General features: G+C 37.6%; 1 protein-coding gene and 1 pseudogene across 1 annotated transcript in view; one reads left to right on the plus strand and one right to left on the minus strand.

Moving 5' to 3' along the window:
* Positions 1-8338: 8338 nt before the first annotated feature.
* Positions 8339-16322, plus strand: part of LOC140926766 (short transient receptor potential channel 4-like) — a 39666-nt gene continuing 31682 nt past the window's right edge. The window contains exon 1 of the mRNA XM_073376465.1: positions 8339-8408. The gene's annotated coding sequence lies outside the window, so the exon portion shown is untranslated. The remainder of the gene's footprint in view (positions 8409-16322) is intronic.
* On the minus strand, positions 14522-15550 carry LOC140927753 (uncharacterized; annotated as a pseudogene).

The raw sequence follows: 16322 nt of genomic DNA on the forward strand, positions 1-16322 counted from the left end.
ATACCTTAAACGCAGAGAGTCTGTGATTCTTTTCTGTTCAGCACTAAGCCTTGATCGACAAGAGGCACTTCGGTAAGCCATGAGCTCGCACCCTTGTCTCTCGACTGACCGCAGCAGATCCCAGGGTGGAGTGGAATCAATACTTTCCATTCTCGATCTCACCGACGCAGTTTTCAAGACTTGATGTTGTCTTTTTAACTCCTCCGTGAAATTCTCGCCTGCCACCATGGACATGCTCTGTGTGGTAATAGAATCTACGTGCGGTGCTATTATTAACTTAGAAGCAGCAAACTGCTGTGGAGCTTCAAACCGTAGGTCGGGTACGCCTAGCCCTCCTTGAGCGGGTGTCAAAGTAACGAGCCGACGCAGATCACTAGGGAGGGGCTCCGTTTGACCGAATAGTGTTGGGAGAAGTAAGTCGTCGATCGCCTCTTCAAACGACTCTATTGTGCGCCTGAAACAGGTTAACTCGGATTTGTAACCCTTCGAGAAAACAGTGTAGGCTGCATGAGGCTAGCTCCTTGCTATCTCAGATAGTGCTTCGAGTTCTCCTTTCCATCTAAGGATTTTTTCCCGACAATATTGATCTTTGAACTCTTGAGATCCGATGACGGCCCCCAAGTGGCGCTGACCTTCAGTTGTAACATTGACCTCATCTCCAAACACCCTCTTTGCCTTATCTGCAATTTCGTCCGACTTGACAGTAGCCTGCTCTTTGATCCATTTACGAGATAACCACACTTCTTCCATTCCTGACTCAGGTAATTGTACCAGTTATACGAAGGCACAATTTGTCCACCCCCCGCAGAGTCGTCGGCTAGTCATACTTGTTTAAACCTGGTGTGCTTGTCCCTAAGCTCTGGATCAAGATAGATGATAGAAACAACCTTTAATTTTTTTTTTTTTTTTTTATAAATCTAGGTATTAAATATATTATCTGCCACTTTAGAAAGAAGTAACCACACCACTAAAACTGCATTGTCAACTGACCTATAAACAAAATGAAAAACGATATTACAAACACAGTTTGTAGTTCTCCTTTGATGTGTTGCTGTTTTACTGCAGGTCTGAAAAGCTCACTTAATTTATTAATCGAAATTAACAAACAGCAAACAGCTTGTGGAAAACACTCTCGTACAGTTTGAATTTGACTTTTACTTCTCGATTCACTAGAACAATTACAGCAAAAAACGAAAATAAAGAATTAACAAACGCGGACCGAAAACTTTCCAAAGACGATAACTTAAAATACAACAAATGACTAAGAAAACGAGGAAAATTACAGGAAAAACTATACTTACAAGATCTGTACGGCAACTCCGGATACAACGAGGCGACTGATTTACATGGACCAAAAAGTAAACCTTTATAATAAACTGGACTGAAAACAATAAACCTAATGAACTTACAAAAATTGACAACAACGATTACGTAACGCGACTTCGAGACTAGAATTACAGAAAGAATACGCATATGATAAAAGGCTAACAAAAAACTACTCCAAGCGCGATAACAAAGGTACTAATTATTAAACTAACTTTACGCAACGCCAAGCATAAAAAAATAAAGAACAGGAAAAACCTCGTAGTCTCTCGTGGCTACACAGCCATCGAGCGAGAACATCAGTTTTTCTGGTTTATTGTTTGCAAAAAGCGAAAGTAAACAACAAGTCTTTTACCTTAAGACTAGCAGTATTAGCTTTTAAAATAATGCCTACAAGAATTCCTTGAACAGCGATGCAAAAAGCATCTTGTTCGCGGTCAACAAACTGCAGAGGGATTCAACTCCGCGATTCACTCACATTTGTTCTGTAAATGAGGCAAATCCTTAGAAGATATGGACAACTATTTGAATTTTCTGAATTTCCATGGCACATATTAAGGTATATTTTCCTACCACAAGACCGCAAAACAATAAAATAAGACAGCAAAATCCTTCTCTCCGCTGACGGCGGATCATTCACGAAGATTTTTCAGTGCTATCAGCCAAGCGAGGAAGAAGCACTTTCAACTTCCGTTGATTTTAACAGCCAATCGGATCCTGTGGCAATAAACAGCCAATCAGCTTTGAGGCCGAAATCTAGCTGCAGTGAGCACAAACGTGAGAGAGTTTGTATCAGGCCCAATTTTAGCGTAAGCGCGTAAGAGAAAATGTATGAGAATTGCTGAAATTGGGCCTGTTCTCAGGTTAATACGACGAAGTCACGGTTCGAGGTTGTCCTCTATAGTAAGAAGTGATTCCATTTGTTTTTATTGAAATGGATGGATGAAAATTGGAAAATCATGTCCAGTGACATACAAATACAGTTGATTCTTAAGTCGCGGCACAAGCCGATTAACAAAATGAATTTACAAAGAGAGATACGAATTGCTCTTACTGACAAGAAAACAACAACTTGATAACAGCCTGCAAACCACTAAGCTGAAACATATCTTATGTTAGGCCCCCTTCAAACGTGGAATTTCTTATGAGTGCCGAGCACCTATTTAAGTCGATGAAAGAAATCAGATACGGCTGTTGATTAAGACGTCGGAAATGATGGTGCACAATTTAACTCCGTTTGTTGTAAATATTCCCAGTTTCTCGAAAAAAATATTTTTTTATCCAAAATGGATAAGGGTTTCTATAATTAATGCATTATATTCGGTACATGTGAATGCGACCTCTAACTCAATTGTTGAACCTAAGTCGAATTTTCGACTGTTTCAGCCGCAGATTCGACTAAGTCGTATTTAATTTGAAGCTTTCGAATTAATTTGATTCAGACGTTCTATCTCAAAGCAGTTACATCTCGGATTAAATTACGCATATGTGATTAGTAAAAATATTATTATAGTATCGCTAAAAATACCAGACTAATACCGATAGATACGCTACGATACATACCGCATTTCTTATTTTCCTGTTAACTTTGCTTTCAATTTACCACATTATGTTACTAGCCATATGCAGCACACAGATAAATAGGAGAATAAAAAAGAAATAAAAAAAAAAAAAAAACGAAAGGTTACGAAAAATTTGCTTCAAGGAGATTCGTACCCGGACACTCAGAATCAGTTAGAACTAAAAGTTAACGCCTCTATCCACTGGACCACCTCGGTTTAAAGGAGGCATATATGTCTTCTCTATGGTGATTAACTGTTTTCAAGGATGACTTTTTTTTCCTTTAATTTCCGTGTAGAATTAAATATTTAACTGATCGAAACTAGACGTAGAGCTCACAATAAACCCATTAATCCTCTTCTCAGGCGTGGTCCATGCCGGAAATTTATGAATCTCTCGCTTGTAAGGTATCTTTTCATCGGTCTAGGAAAACATTAACAGAACATTGTTCATCGTTATTTCCATTGTTTTAGGTTAGGGTAGCAAACCATTTCACCTTAAAAGGGTTAAAAGAGCGGCTACATGACCTCTCTTCCCGGAATGGAGAAAAGTTCTCCTTTATTAAAGGGACTGTGTCACGATTGTGCGCATGTGTGAGCTGTGACAGTAGCTGATTGTCTTTGAACCAATCGGAAGCGATTAAGCTGCACGCGAGGAAATTTACATAATTAAGATTCATTGTTCGCGAAGTGGGAGTCTTCCGGACGTTTATGTTCGATTTTATATATATCCCCATAATTCATATTTATTCTCTGGTATTCCTCAGATAAATGTTGCAGATGATAAGAATAAGATTAACAACCCTGTCCTGCTTTGAAACAAACATTTACCTACCTGTATTTTTAAGTACCCACGCTAGAAAACCAGTCTCCGATCCGCAAACAAAAATAATTTGTAAACAAACCTTACTGATCTCTCTGTTCACCCTATATAAACTTATAAATACCTGCAAATAGTTCCTGACCGGTGATCAAAACACACAGTATAGGATGAGGCAAACGTTTTTCTTAAAATGCCAGCTAAATGCGCGCTATAATAAAATAAGCCATGCCATGCGGTCGGCTAGCTCAGTCGATTGATACCGGCTGAAAATCGAAGCATTGTTTGAAAGCAATTCTTAGCGCTTCACCATAAGACGCTTTCTTTGCAATAGTAGCCACATAACGTATAAGTATAAAGATTATTCTAAAAGAACAACGCAAAAAAAGGAACAAACAGGAGCCCATAACTATGGTATAAATTTCAACTGCTTATCAGCAAATTAAAAGATTCCTTCCGAGTCGTTGCGTTGCGTGTTCCGCAAAACAAACGTTATCGATTCAACACACAAAGAAACCAGATGTTAAACGGAACATTCAGGGAACATGCAATTTATTTTTAAAAGATCAATTCTTAAACATCTACGCTCATACAGAAAAGATACAAGGAACATTCCCAGTGAACTACATCAGTAAAGATCACGCGGCCTGTTGTTAGTACTTTCTACCGTACAACTACGGATCGGAGTCATAAATCGAATGCCTGTTAAAACGATTCATGTTCGATGGTTTGTCTCCTCAAACCTCACTCGACTTCGTGTACAACAAAAGATTGTTGAGATTTCTCCTTCTTATTCCAGGCACTCGATAAATTAAATTGCTGCAGACAATCGGAAGTCATGTCGCAGATCAGCTTCACTCGCCGTTGCGTCCCATTAGTAGTCCACGGCTGTATCGAGGAAACCCTTTTTAACTCCTCTTTACATATTTATCGTTTGAAAAATATCCGTCAAAGGTAGATAGTTGACTGGAGAATCTTGATAGACAGAAATGAAAGCCAGATGACCACGTTAAAGGCCACGTTTGATCCGTTTGTAGAAACACTAACAACAACGAACTTGGCTTCGTACGGTTCTCCTCAATGATTTCGAATTTTCTTGACAATACTTGCACAAAAGTACAAAATATAGCGTTTAAAACTTCCCAAATGGACAAAATAGCTCTTGAATACTGATATTATGGCTCTCTCGGGCGTCTCAGGGTCGATGGAATAGGATTTCTTCTCCAAACGCCAATCTTGAAAAACTGTTCACCGGAGAGAAATCAAGTTGCCTCACATGCGCAGAAGCGTGTCACAGTCCCTTTAACAAAGGTCGTTGAACATTTATTTCGGCAAACAAACAGTTAAGTTGAAAAAGGACTTTAGTCTCACGAGTATGCCTTCTTTTCGCTTTCAACTTGCAGTATCGGTCAATATACGCAACTTTTAAACTTCTGGGTCAGTTTTCGACTGGTTCTGCTTTGAAAAATGGAATAATTATTACTCAGAGACAATACGGTGGAAGAATTATTGAGAAAAACAGCAAAATCGTGCCACTTTATGACAAAAAAGGTACTTTAAAAACGAACTAAAACGTTCAAAAGGCTTTGATCACGTGACTGATGACTGATAACGTACGTCATGTCCCTCTTTTGTTCCCGCCAATTTGCCCTGCCGTGTGATAAAAGGTTGACTCTCTACAGCCCTCGGCCTAGTCTCCAGACTTTTTCACTCATGTTTATCATTCCCTTAAATTTTAAATGCCGGACGTCAACAGGTTATTTTTAAATGCCCCACAGAAGTAAAACCTCAAATATGTTATTTGTTTAAAACTCGTTAATGAAATCTTGTCACAGGAACAATAAACCTAATTTAGAAATGGTCACGTGACTGATGACGTCACTACCTTAGATGTGACATGGGAATATATTTTATGGGAAATGTTATCTTGTTGTGGTCTGACAGTCTTCTACGTATAAAATTGTCAAAGTTATAAAGCCTTTTAAAAAATTCCCTCGAGGGATTCTGGGAGATTTTTTTATGATTATTATAATTTACTTTTATATTTGTTACTATTATTATTTTTCATTCATTTATTCATTCATTCGTTCATTCAAAATATGTCCCCTTTTCTAACTGGCTTACATGTAGATCCGCCTTTCTATTCATAACCAGCTACCGCTGACAAAATTTTTGGAAATGTTTGCTGATTAAGACAATACACATTATTCACGATGCCCGCCATCTTTGCACGCGCTTTAAGGACTGATGGGATAAAAGAGATGTCACATGGTTCATCAGGGGAGAAACAAGTGATATCTTTTTTTTCCAATACAAGAAATCGCAGTCGAGTTTGTTTATTCTTGAAAACAGGAAGTGAACAACTTTTTTTTTATATTTAAGACGATAATGACAAATTATGCATGGGTGGAAGTGATCATGTGTATTTAGTTCAGTAGCAACCGTAGGTGTCCTCACAATAAGCAATAATGAGGTTAATAATGAGGGAAATCTTGTCTTTCTCAATTATTATCATCTTTTCACGATTGGGCCAGCGGGAGAAACAAAGGCTTGACAACTGATGTTATATTCTTAGACCTTTCAAAAGCATTTGACTCGGTGCCACATGAACGCCTTTTGACAAAGATACACGCATATGGTATCCAAGGTCCACTCCTGTCTTGGCTTAGAAGTTTTCTCACCAATCGATACCAGCGCGTTGTTCTGCGGGGACATCACTCATCTTGGACTTCCGTTTTGTCTGGTGTGCCCCAAGGAACTGTGCTAGGACCCATTTTATTTCTAATTTATATTAATGATATTTCAAGAAACATTATGTCAAACACAAAACTTTTTGCAGATGATATGAAATTGTATAGGATACTCAGGGATACTAAGGAAGATGTTGAAAAGCTACAGAAAGATCTTATTCGCCTGGAATCTTGGAGCTATGTCTGGCAGCTGAAATTTAACACAGATAAATGCGAAGCGATGCGCATTTCTAAAAAAAATGATTACTCAAGTCCTCAATACTATCTATGTGGTAACCAATTAAAAGCTGTATCTGAAGTTAAGGATCTCGGAATCTATATTACTTCGAACCTGTCATGGAGTATGCAAGCTAACAAATGCGCAAATAAGGCAAATAGTGTGCTTGGATTCGTTAGGCGAACGGTGGGTCCTAAAAATCTTCAGTTGTTCTCAAAACTTTATAAGAGTCTAGTACGTCCGATACTCGAGTACTGCTCTCCAGTTTGGTGTCCGCACCTTAAAAAAGACTTAAACACCTTGGAGAAAGTACAACGTCCTTGGAAATGTTGGGCAAGACATGCCTTACGAAGAACGCCTAAAGCTCCTTAAATGGCCATCACTTGAACAAAGAAGATTATTTTCGTCGCTTGTCGAGTGTTATAAGACAATAAATAGACTTAATGGACTTGATCCCTCGGAATTTTTTACATTTGCACATGATTTTCGGCCCTTAAGAGCCAACCATCGTTTTAAACTTAAGCTTACATCCTATCAGCAACTTTAAATAGTTTTAAACATTCTTTTTTTATACCCATAATAGATAACTGGAACAATCTCCCAAAGGAAGTTGCTGAGGCGGAGAATTTGAATATTTTCAAGAACAGACTGAGACGTTATCTTATAGATTTTTCTAGCGAACACTAAGTTCTTTTACTGTGTGATGTTTTATATACATATATAGTTACTATTTTAAACAGTTGTAAATAATTTATTTCTTAATGTATTTTATTATCAGGAGATAAACTAGAAAGGGATAACCTCTTTTATCTCCTTTTCACTTTTTCCTTTTGGATTTGTGAATAAACAGTTATTATTTTTATTATTATAATTTTATCGAAACTCAAACCGTACATTTTACATGGCTATTAAATCGTCGTTTCGTTTTGAAAGACTAAACAAATTCGACCATGATTTCTCGCATTGGCAAATTTTATCTTTTGTTTCCCCCCTGAAATTCCATCAATCCCAAAGCGCGTGCAAAGATGACGGGCATCATGAATAATGTATGAATGACGTCAAATGTACTGGTATTGGAAGATAAAAGGACAGCGTGGCGTGGTAAGCACTGCTGTTTTTGTGCAGCTAGAGAAAATAACGTCTTTTTTCTTGCGTTATGCGGTAAATAAGTAACCGAGCTACTGCCTAAAAACTTAACAAGAATATAACACTCGACGGATGACAACCTGCTATTTTTCTCTTAACACCGCTATTGATTAGGTTTGCGTATTGTATGAAGCTAATTATTGATAATTAGGTATGTGTCAGATCTGTTCCCGTAAGAGACACTCTGTGGCTCGACTCGATAAACGACCATTGCGGTAGTCTCTACTGAACTGCTATTAGTACTATTTATTACCTGAACGCAATTTCTATCTTGCTATCAGCAGAAAAGTTCGGTAACGCAGGAGATATCAGGAGCAAGCACAGTGACAGGTAAGTAAGTAAAGATTAAGGACCGACAACACCATGCAAAAGCAGCCATGGTATGATCTTACTATAGGTTAAACTTAAGAAAAAACTACTATTCTTCTTTTTTTAATCGCCATTTTATGTTAGGTGCGATGGTAGGGAGGAAGGATACTGAATACTGGATACTGGATACTGAATACTGGATACTGAGGATACTGAATCAGAATGGGAGGACGACGAGTCAAATCCTCAGTGGTCATGGGGAGCAGGAAGTGATGCAAAGAGGGGTATGTTCAGTATGATAACTGAGGCAACAGAGTAAATCTAGCATCTAGGGCTTTATGATTAATAATAACACAAAAATCGCAAATATGAAATTTTAGAATTTGAGGGTCACTGCATGTACTGGTGTTAGTGCAGCTGTACCCGTTATCTCCAACAATCATTTTCCGCCAGGCTCCTTCCGCTGTGGACAAAATTGTGCCACTTGTCCATATCTTACTAACGGCCTCACAGGTTATACCTTTCACGTTACAGGTGGAACACGCTCAATCACTTCACACATTACTTGTAACATTAAAAACGTGATCTACATGGTTCAATGTAACCGTTGTAATTTACAATTTGTAGGTGAAACTAAGCGACGTCTCAAGGATAGATTTAACGAACACAGACTCAGTCAGGGTCCGAAATTGCGCCTTCCTGGTCGCCAATGCAACTAAAAATTTAGCCCTGGCGACCAGAATTTCATAGCTGGTCGCCAGCTAGCGACTTGTAAAGCTGGTTGTTGTTGTGGACTTTAACGTTCGGAGAAGCTGATTAAGAATTAATAATAATTAAATAATAAATAATAATAATTTTATTTATAAAGCGCTAAAATCCAATAATTGTCCAAAGCGCTACCTAATTACAAAAAGAATATAAAAAAAAATCTAAATTATAAAATATCTACAATATACAATATAATTCAAATATAGCCTAAGTTATCTACTATATAAATCAAAAACATCTTAAAACAAAAGGAATCTCATAACCTATATGCTAACTTAAATAAAAAAGTTTTAAGGGATTGCTTAAAAGTTGCCACTGAAGCACATTTCCTAATCTCTAGAGGTAAATCGTTCCACAATTTGGATCCTGCAATAGACAAAGCTCTGTCTCCATATGTTTTCAATCTGCTTCTTGGAACCACTAAATATTCTTTACATGAAGAACGCAATGACCTGGAGTATGTTTTAAAATTCAAAAGGTCAGAAATATAAGAAGGTGCAAGGCCATGAAGAGCCTTGTATACCAATAAAAGGACTTTAAAAGTTATTCTAAACTCAACTTGTAACCAATGAAGATTAATTAAAATAGGAGTTATATGAACATGCTTCGGTGTCAGTGTGACAACACGAGCTGCAGCATTCTGAACTGCCTGTAGTCTAGCTAACAGATACTTAGGAAGGCCATGTAATAAGGAATTACAGAGATCAAGTTTCGAACTAATAAATGCATGGACTAAGATTTCACATGTATCTTGGCTTAAGTACTTGCGGATTTTAGCAATATTTCTCAAATGATAGAATGATGATTTACAAATGTTCTTAATATGCTCCTCAAAACTAAATATGCTATCAAACTGAACCCCTAAATTACGAACAGAGTCACGAGGTGCAATGCACTCAGAACCAACAGTAATGTGACCGATGTCAGGCATAGGATGGAATCTGGAACTGATGACTACAAGGTCCGTTTTGTCGTGGTTCAGTTTAAGATAGTTTCTTATCATCCATTCATCAATGTCCCTCACACAGCATTCCACCCTCAACTTCACTTGTTGGATGTCATTCAAGCTAGTAGATTTAAAGGTAATATATAATTGGGTGTCGTCAGCATATAGATGGTATGATAGTCCATGATCATTTATTATGTCCGCAATAGGTAAAAACATCGAAGCTATTTGCCAACAGGTGTCTTCCTTTTTGACCTGCTGATATTTTTTAAATAAAAAGAGAAACGAATCTTCTTGTAATAATACCTTCACAACAGCTACGATCCATACGAATTGAACGTTTCCAAGCCGCCATGTTGTTTTCAGCTGAAATACAGTAAGTACGTTATGTACTTTGTGAACTGGTACGAGTAATGTGGCACAGTTGTGGCCTGGTACTAGCAACATGGCGGCTTGACTCGTGTTTATGTTTCGTGTTTCGTGGTACTTATAGGAAGAAAGTAGAGTTTTGATATGATCAGTGCAGTCATGGACAGACAGCTTTCTGTTCCTATGTTCTAGGTTAGATAGCTTTATATCTCCAAGAAGTAATTTGTGAAAAAAAAAAAATAAGACTTCACTCGTACACGTATGGTTGCTTTCTGTTATCTGGAGCGAAAGTAGTGCAATTTTTGAGCATAAAAACGTCCATACCATGCATTTTTTTTTTTCATGTTTAAACTTTTATTTGAAAAAAACGGAGGGGAAATTTTTGGCGACCATAATTGGCCCTCTGGCGACCAAACATTTATACTTGATCGCCAGTTGGCGCCCGTATTAAAAAGTTAATTTCGGACCCTTAGACGTGCAGTCGACAAAACTAACATTAAATCTAAACCCACTACTGTTTCTGAACACTTTCTCTCTCACTCTAACCATTCTCATACTGACATGCAGTTAATCCATTAGAGAAAATTCATTCTTCACGTGACTCTGGCTCTTTCAGTTTCAGCCTTAATAGTAAAATACTTCCGTCTTATTTCAACGACTTCTGTATAGGAAATGCACAAGTCCATGGCCATAATACTAGAGCAAAAGGGCATCTACATAAGATTTTTAGCAGAACAAATTATGGAAAATATTCTACTAAAAACAAAATAATTGATATCTGGAATAGAATACCTCTGAACATAAAATGCTCGGCATCTATAAAAATATTCAAAAGGAAATTAAAACTTTTTCTCTTATCCCATGTGGTTATAGTAGAGTAAATAAGTACTCAAATATATTCATAGTAAAATATTTTTAATAAATGTATTATATTATTATTGTAATTATTGATCTCTCTATTAATTACCTATTTCACCGACTCGATTTCAGTAATTCAAGTAGATCTTTCAACCCTTTCTCCTATCCCATGTAGTGATAGTACTGTAAATAAGTACTCAGTACAGAGTGAAGTATTTGTAATATATGTGTAAGATCAATTATTGTATCTCTGTCCGTTAATTATCTATTTCACTGATACCATTTCAATGAATTTCAATAGATCTTTCGTTACCTTCAGGGAGACTACTTGTAAAAGCCCGTAAGGGTTTCTTTAGTCTTAGTCTTCCTCCCAAATTTATTACATTGTAACACACCGTATGTACTGTATAATATTATGGGAATAATAAACTCAACTCAACTCATTTCAGTTCGTAAGGCCAGAGAGTCGCATTTGATAGATAAGGCCATGACCCTTGAACCTCGTGGCCTAAACCGCCGTGACGAATTATTGTAATCCATCTCTTTAGTTCTTTTCCTTTCCAGTTTTTGTGTTGTACGCCCTTAGCTTACCAAACCCAACACTGTTTTGAATGTATTTTTAAGCTATTTTTGAAAACTGTTTTTAACCTGTCTTGTGAAATAGGTTTTAAATAGGGTGAAAAGTGTGTTTTCAATGTATTTTTCGACTGCTTTTAAAGGTGTCTTAACCTGTTAAAAACGCTATTAAAAAGAATTTTTAAAGTATTTTTAAATTCGTTTAAAATATATAAAAATTTACAGGGCTTTTGTAAGGCTCAAAACAGGTCTAAAACAGTTTTTAAATACCTTATAAATCGGAACAAAAACAGGATAAAAACAGTTTCAGAAACATATTTTTATTTTTAATGGCAATTTTAAACGTATTTTGAAAAAAAACAGGTTTAAAATAGGTCCAAAAATATTTTTTAAATATATTTTTCGACTGATTTTAAAGGTGTTTTAACCTGTTTAAAACGCTATTAAAATGTTATTCTTCAAAATATATTTTAAAAGCTGTTTAATGGGTTTCGAAATTTAGTAAAATACTCGTATTTGCAAATACAATAAAAATACTTTGAAAATAGTATTAAAATACCACTGAAGAAGAAAAGCAATAGCACGCATATATTGTGAAAATACATCAAAAATAAGTTGCAAAATGCATAAACAGTATAAAATTGTAAGAAAATAGCCTTAGAGTTGTCTGAAAACAGTACAAAAATCGGTCGAAAGAGCCTAAAAACAGTACAAAAACAAGATGGAAACACCATTTAAATTCATGAAATAAAATGAATACAAAACCGTCGAAAATTACCCTGAAAAAGAAAGATTTACCTCTGCGAAATTTCTCCACACAGTCCTACCCTAGGATTTCACGAGAATTATCTCTTAGCCGATTACTTTACGTTGATTTCCCTACGAATTCTTGGGAAATTCTTATGGAATTTTTCAGAAGTGCTGACATCAATCTTTAGCCTGTGTACAGACCCCCTCCCCTCAATAAAAATCGGAGGGGAAGGGGGTCTGTACACAGGCTATCAATCTTCCGCTTCAAAAGGGTATTGCGTTACTGACGTTACCGGTAAATAATAATCTACATACATGTAACTTACATTGTTTATTATATTCACGGCTTTACTCAAATATTATCAGAAGCTTGCAGGCTACGCCTGAACATTTAATTATGTAAGAGATAAAGCCCGAGAACGGAGGTATCAAGCCATATACATCCCGAGGGCCGTAGGCCCGAGGGATGTATATGGATTAATACCGACGTTCGAGGGGTTTATCCATAGTTAATAGAGGGAATGGTTATGAAACCCGACAAAGTTCTTTGTTGTATGTTTTTGTTCTCTTTTTTGGCCTTGACCCTGCACAAAACACAATAGTTGTTTACTCCAAACTGAGGAACTAACCAATAGAAACGTGCTGGTTACGTAATTCATGCATAACGTATGAACGCAAAACAAAAGATTGTGCAGGGTCGTGGACCTTCTAACATAAATCTTAGCATCTTTGTTTGCTCCTTTGATGTTTGCCGGGCTTCATAACCAGTCACCTCCATTAACTATGGTTTATCTAACTTATTTCATGATATTATTCATGAGGTATAGGTTACATAAAGGTCGTCTTTCACAGGGCAATAATTGGCCACTTGTTTTTGACATCTGTTTGTTTGTCATTTTTTGATCCGACCGCGGACAATGACGTATTTCATTGTAAGTATTGTAAAGGTTTTCACACAGCATCGAGAAAGGGCGTTTCACGGGTCATTCAATTTGTTCAAACCACTTGTTCTCACTTAGGTGAGAAACGGAGAACAATAGCGCATTGTTTGTTTGCTAAGCCGACAACAATCAAATTTCAAACCTTTTGTGTTTTTTTATTTTTGTCTTGGTATTTTTTGGGGGGCCAGTACACTTGTGAGAGCGGAAATGAATAGTGACGACGAAATTTTCCTAACGCAAAATACTTTCTCTCAGGAGCCTTTTTCCCCTGAGTTGAATTTGGAAGAGTTAGTGGGAGACTTTAGAGAAGTAAGCGAACGAGATAGTGTTGAAGTCCAAAAGAAAGAAAATCCTGGGCGTAATATCGTTGTTGTTTGGGATAACGAAGTCGAGAAGAGAAGAGAACCCAGAATACCGGCAAACACGAAAGTTAATACTTCATGGGCGTTACGTTGCTGGGAGGAATGGGCCGTCGAACGCAATGTAAAAGTTAAAAAGAATAGCAGCAAAGAGAAATACTACGAAGTCAATCCTGACATTAAGAAAGTCGCTAGTGAGCAGCTTGACTACTGGCTTGGGAAGTTTGTTTTGGAAATTCGGAAGAAGAAAGAACCTGGAAGCGTGTAAGTGACGACAAAATTTTCCAAAGACTTAAATTTTCTTAGAGTGAACACATAGCCTGCATGATATATGGGATACTACTGTATTTTCTATAGTTGCAGAATAAATTTCTATATTTGTGTTTAAGGGAGAAATTTTCTCAGAATGTTTGGCGGGGTCAAAGGACATGTATGATTTGCTTTAATTGCTCATTATAAATGGAAGGGATTTATTTGTATATTGCCCAGGGCAGCAGGGCAATATACAGATAAATACCGAGTATTTATATAGATATTGCCCTTGCATTTATAATTAGCAATTTATACAATTCATCAGCCCCGCTCTTCCCTGCTACATTATCAAAGCCCTCCCCGGACTTTCAGTTAGTTAAATATTCATGAAGTATGTAAGTTAGATAAAGGATGTTGAATAACAAAAGAAAATGTGTGATTCATGAAATAATGGCTGATAAAGAACAACATAAGAATAACACCATCAAATTTACGCGAGCATGAAAGAGGTCGGTGACGTGACGTCAAGTGACTGAGAACAGCGAGGCTGAGTATGGCACCCTGTAAAAACAGTAACATTAATAAAAATCTAAGATCTTTGTAGTTGATGTACAAAAATTTGTGTCTGAAAGTCCGCAGTTCTCTCTTAAACTGTCTTCTTTAATTTTTTTTCCTTTTATAGCATCAAACATAAGTTTTTGACTTTTAAGATCTCTCTCTGCCTCCCTGTCGGCGGGGCGCTGGAAAAGGTCATGGTCTTTACTTTGACTCTCTTGTAAAAATTCCACAAGATCGCTGTTGGACTCAGCCGAGACAGCCTTCGCTTTCTTTACAGCAGGCGCTTTTCCTTTGCTCCTTTTTTTGGAACGTTTTGGGTTTCCTTTTAAGTTCTTTTCGAACTCCTGCTCCAGGTCTGTATCGCTTTCGTGATCTGCTGGAATATTTGATTCAGGTGAAGCTTCAGAGTCACTGACTCCAGTTGCGTTGGCATCTTCAACCAAACCACAGTCGACAACTTCTTCCGGCGTGCTGTTCGGTTTGGATTCCAAAACTTCATCCATCTCGTCGTAGTATTCGAACGATTCCCGGTTGTTGCCACTTCGAGAATTGTGGTCCTTTACTCGTTTTTACTTGTCCTGAAGGTATTTGATGCGCGCCTTACACTGCATACCAGTGCGGTAGCTTGGTATTCCCTTGTTGTCTTTAAAAATGGACTTGAGCTTCTTTGCAAGGGCGTCCCACACAGTGCTGTTTCTTTTCTTGCTGATTGGGAAATTGTCCCTCCACAATTCAAGTCAATAGCTTGTCTCTGCGTCTGTCCACCTAGAGCCACGGTTCCTGTTCGTAGCTCCTGGCTGTGGATTTTCTTCGTTTGTTGTGTTTTTGCTTTCGCTGCTTGCGACTGAGCTTGTCGAGGTTGGCATAGGTACTTGGTATGGAAGAACTGCTGCTTGCCCGTAATGCGGGAATTGATTCTGCATGCCAATGCTGTGAAACAGGTAAGGCCCTGGACGAGGGATCTGAGTATCCAACGGGTCCGGAGAAATTGTAAAACGGCGAAAGAATTGGGAAGTGTTTTGCAATTCGTCAGCCATGTTTACAAGCATACAAGGTTTTGTTTCGAAAGAACCACGAGGCGAGCGTCTGGAAAATAATTTTGCCAGATTGTTTTGGCAGGCATCTGTCATTACACGCGATGCGACTGGCTACGGTATTTGTCGGGACAAGTAAAACCATCTTGCGAGGTAGTATAACTCTGCGTGAGTTTCCTGTCGTAAAGGCAAGAAAACCCGTTGTTTTTCCTTGTGAAAACAGTTGGCATTGTTAACTCGCTAAACACTAGACAAAGTGTTTCACTGTATTTCCGGACTTTTCTGACTTTATTATCTAAAGTTGTCCTATAGTGAAAACACAACCTTTGTGAAAAACTGGTAACTAGTCAGCTCAAACATCAAACATGGCGGGTAATCCGTTCGGTGATCGAGTTTCATGAGTCTAAAAAGCGGTGCTTTTAGGAACTGAATGAAATAATCCAAAGCTTTTGAGGTGTCAGCAGCAAGGGAAAAAATTCGCATTGTTTTTTCGCAAAAAAAGGATAGCCTTACTTACAAAGCTTCAACGGAAGACATGTTATAGACATTGTTTGGAATAGCTCATGCAGGTACAAGAAGACACTTTGAATATCCCAGTTGCTTACTGCACTTGTGGATCAAAAGCTTTTTTTCCGATAAGAAAAAAAAAAATTCCACGCAAAATATCTCAGAATTTGCCAAGCTAACTTTGCAATCGCTGAGGTACATGTTGACTTCAGTATTATGGACAGTGAATAGGTAACTCGAGCAGAGGCCCTTCCACCTTCCTAGGTAAATCGCGCTATGG

This window comes from Porites lutea, chromosome 2, assembly GCF_958299795.1.
Source record: "Porites lutea chromosome 2, jaPorLute2.1, whole genome shotgun sequence".
Taxonomy (NCBI): domain Eukaryota; kingdom Metazoa; phylum Cnidaria; class Anthozoa; order Scleractinia; family Poritidae; genus Porites; species Porites lutea.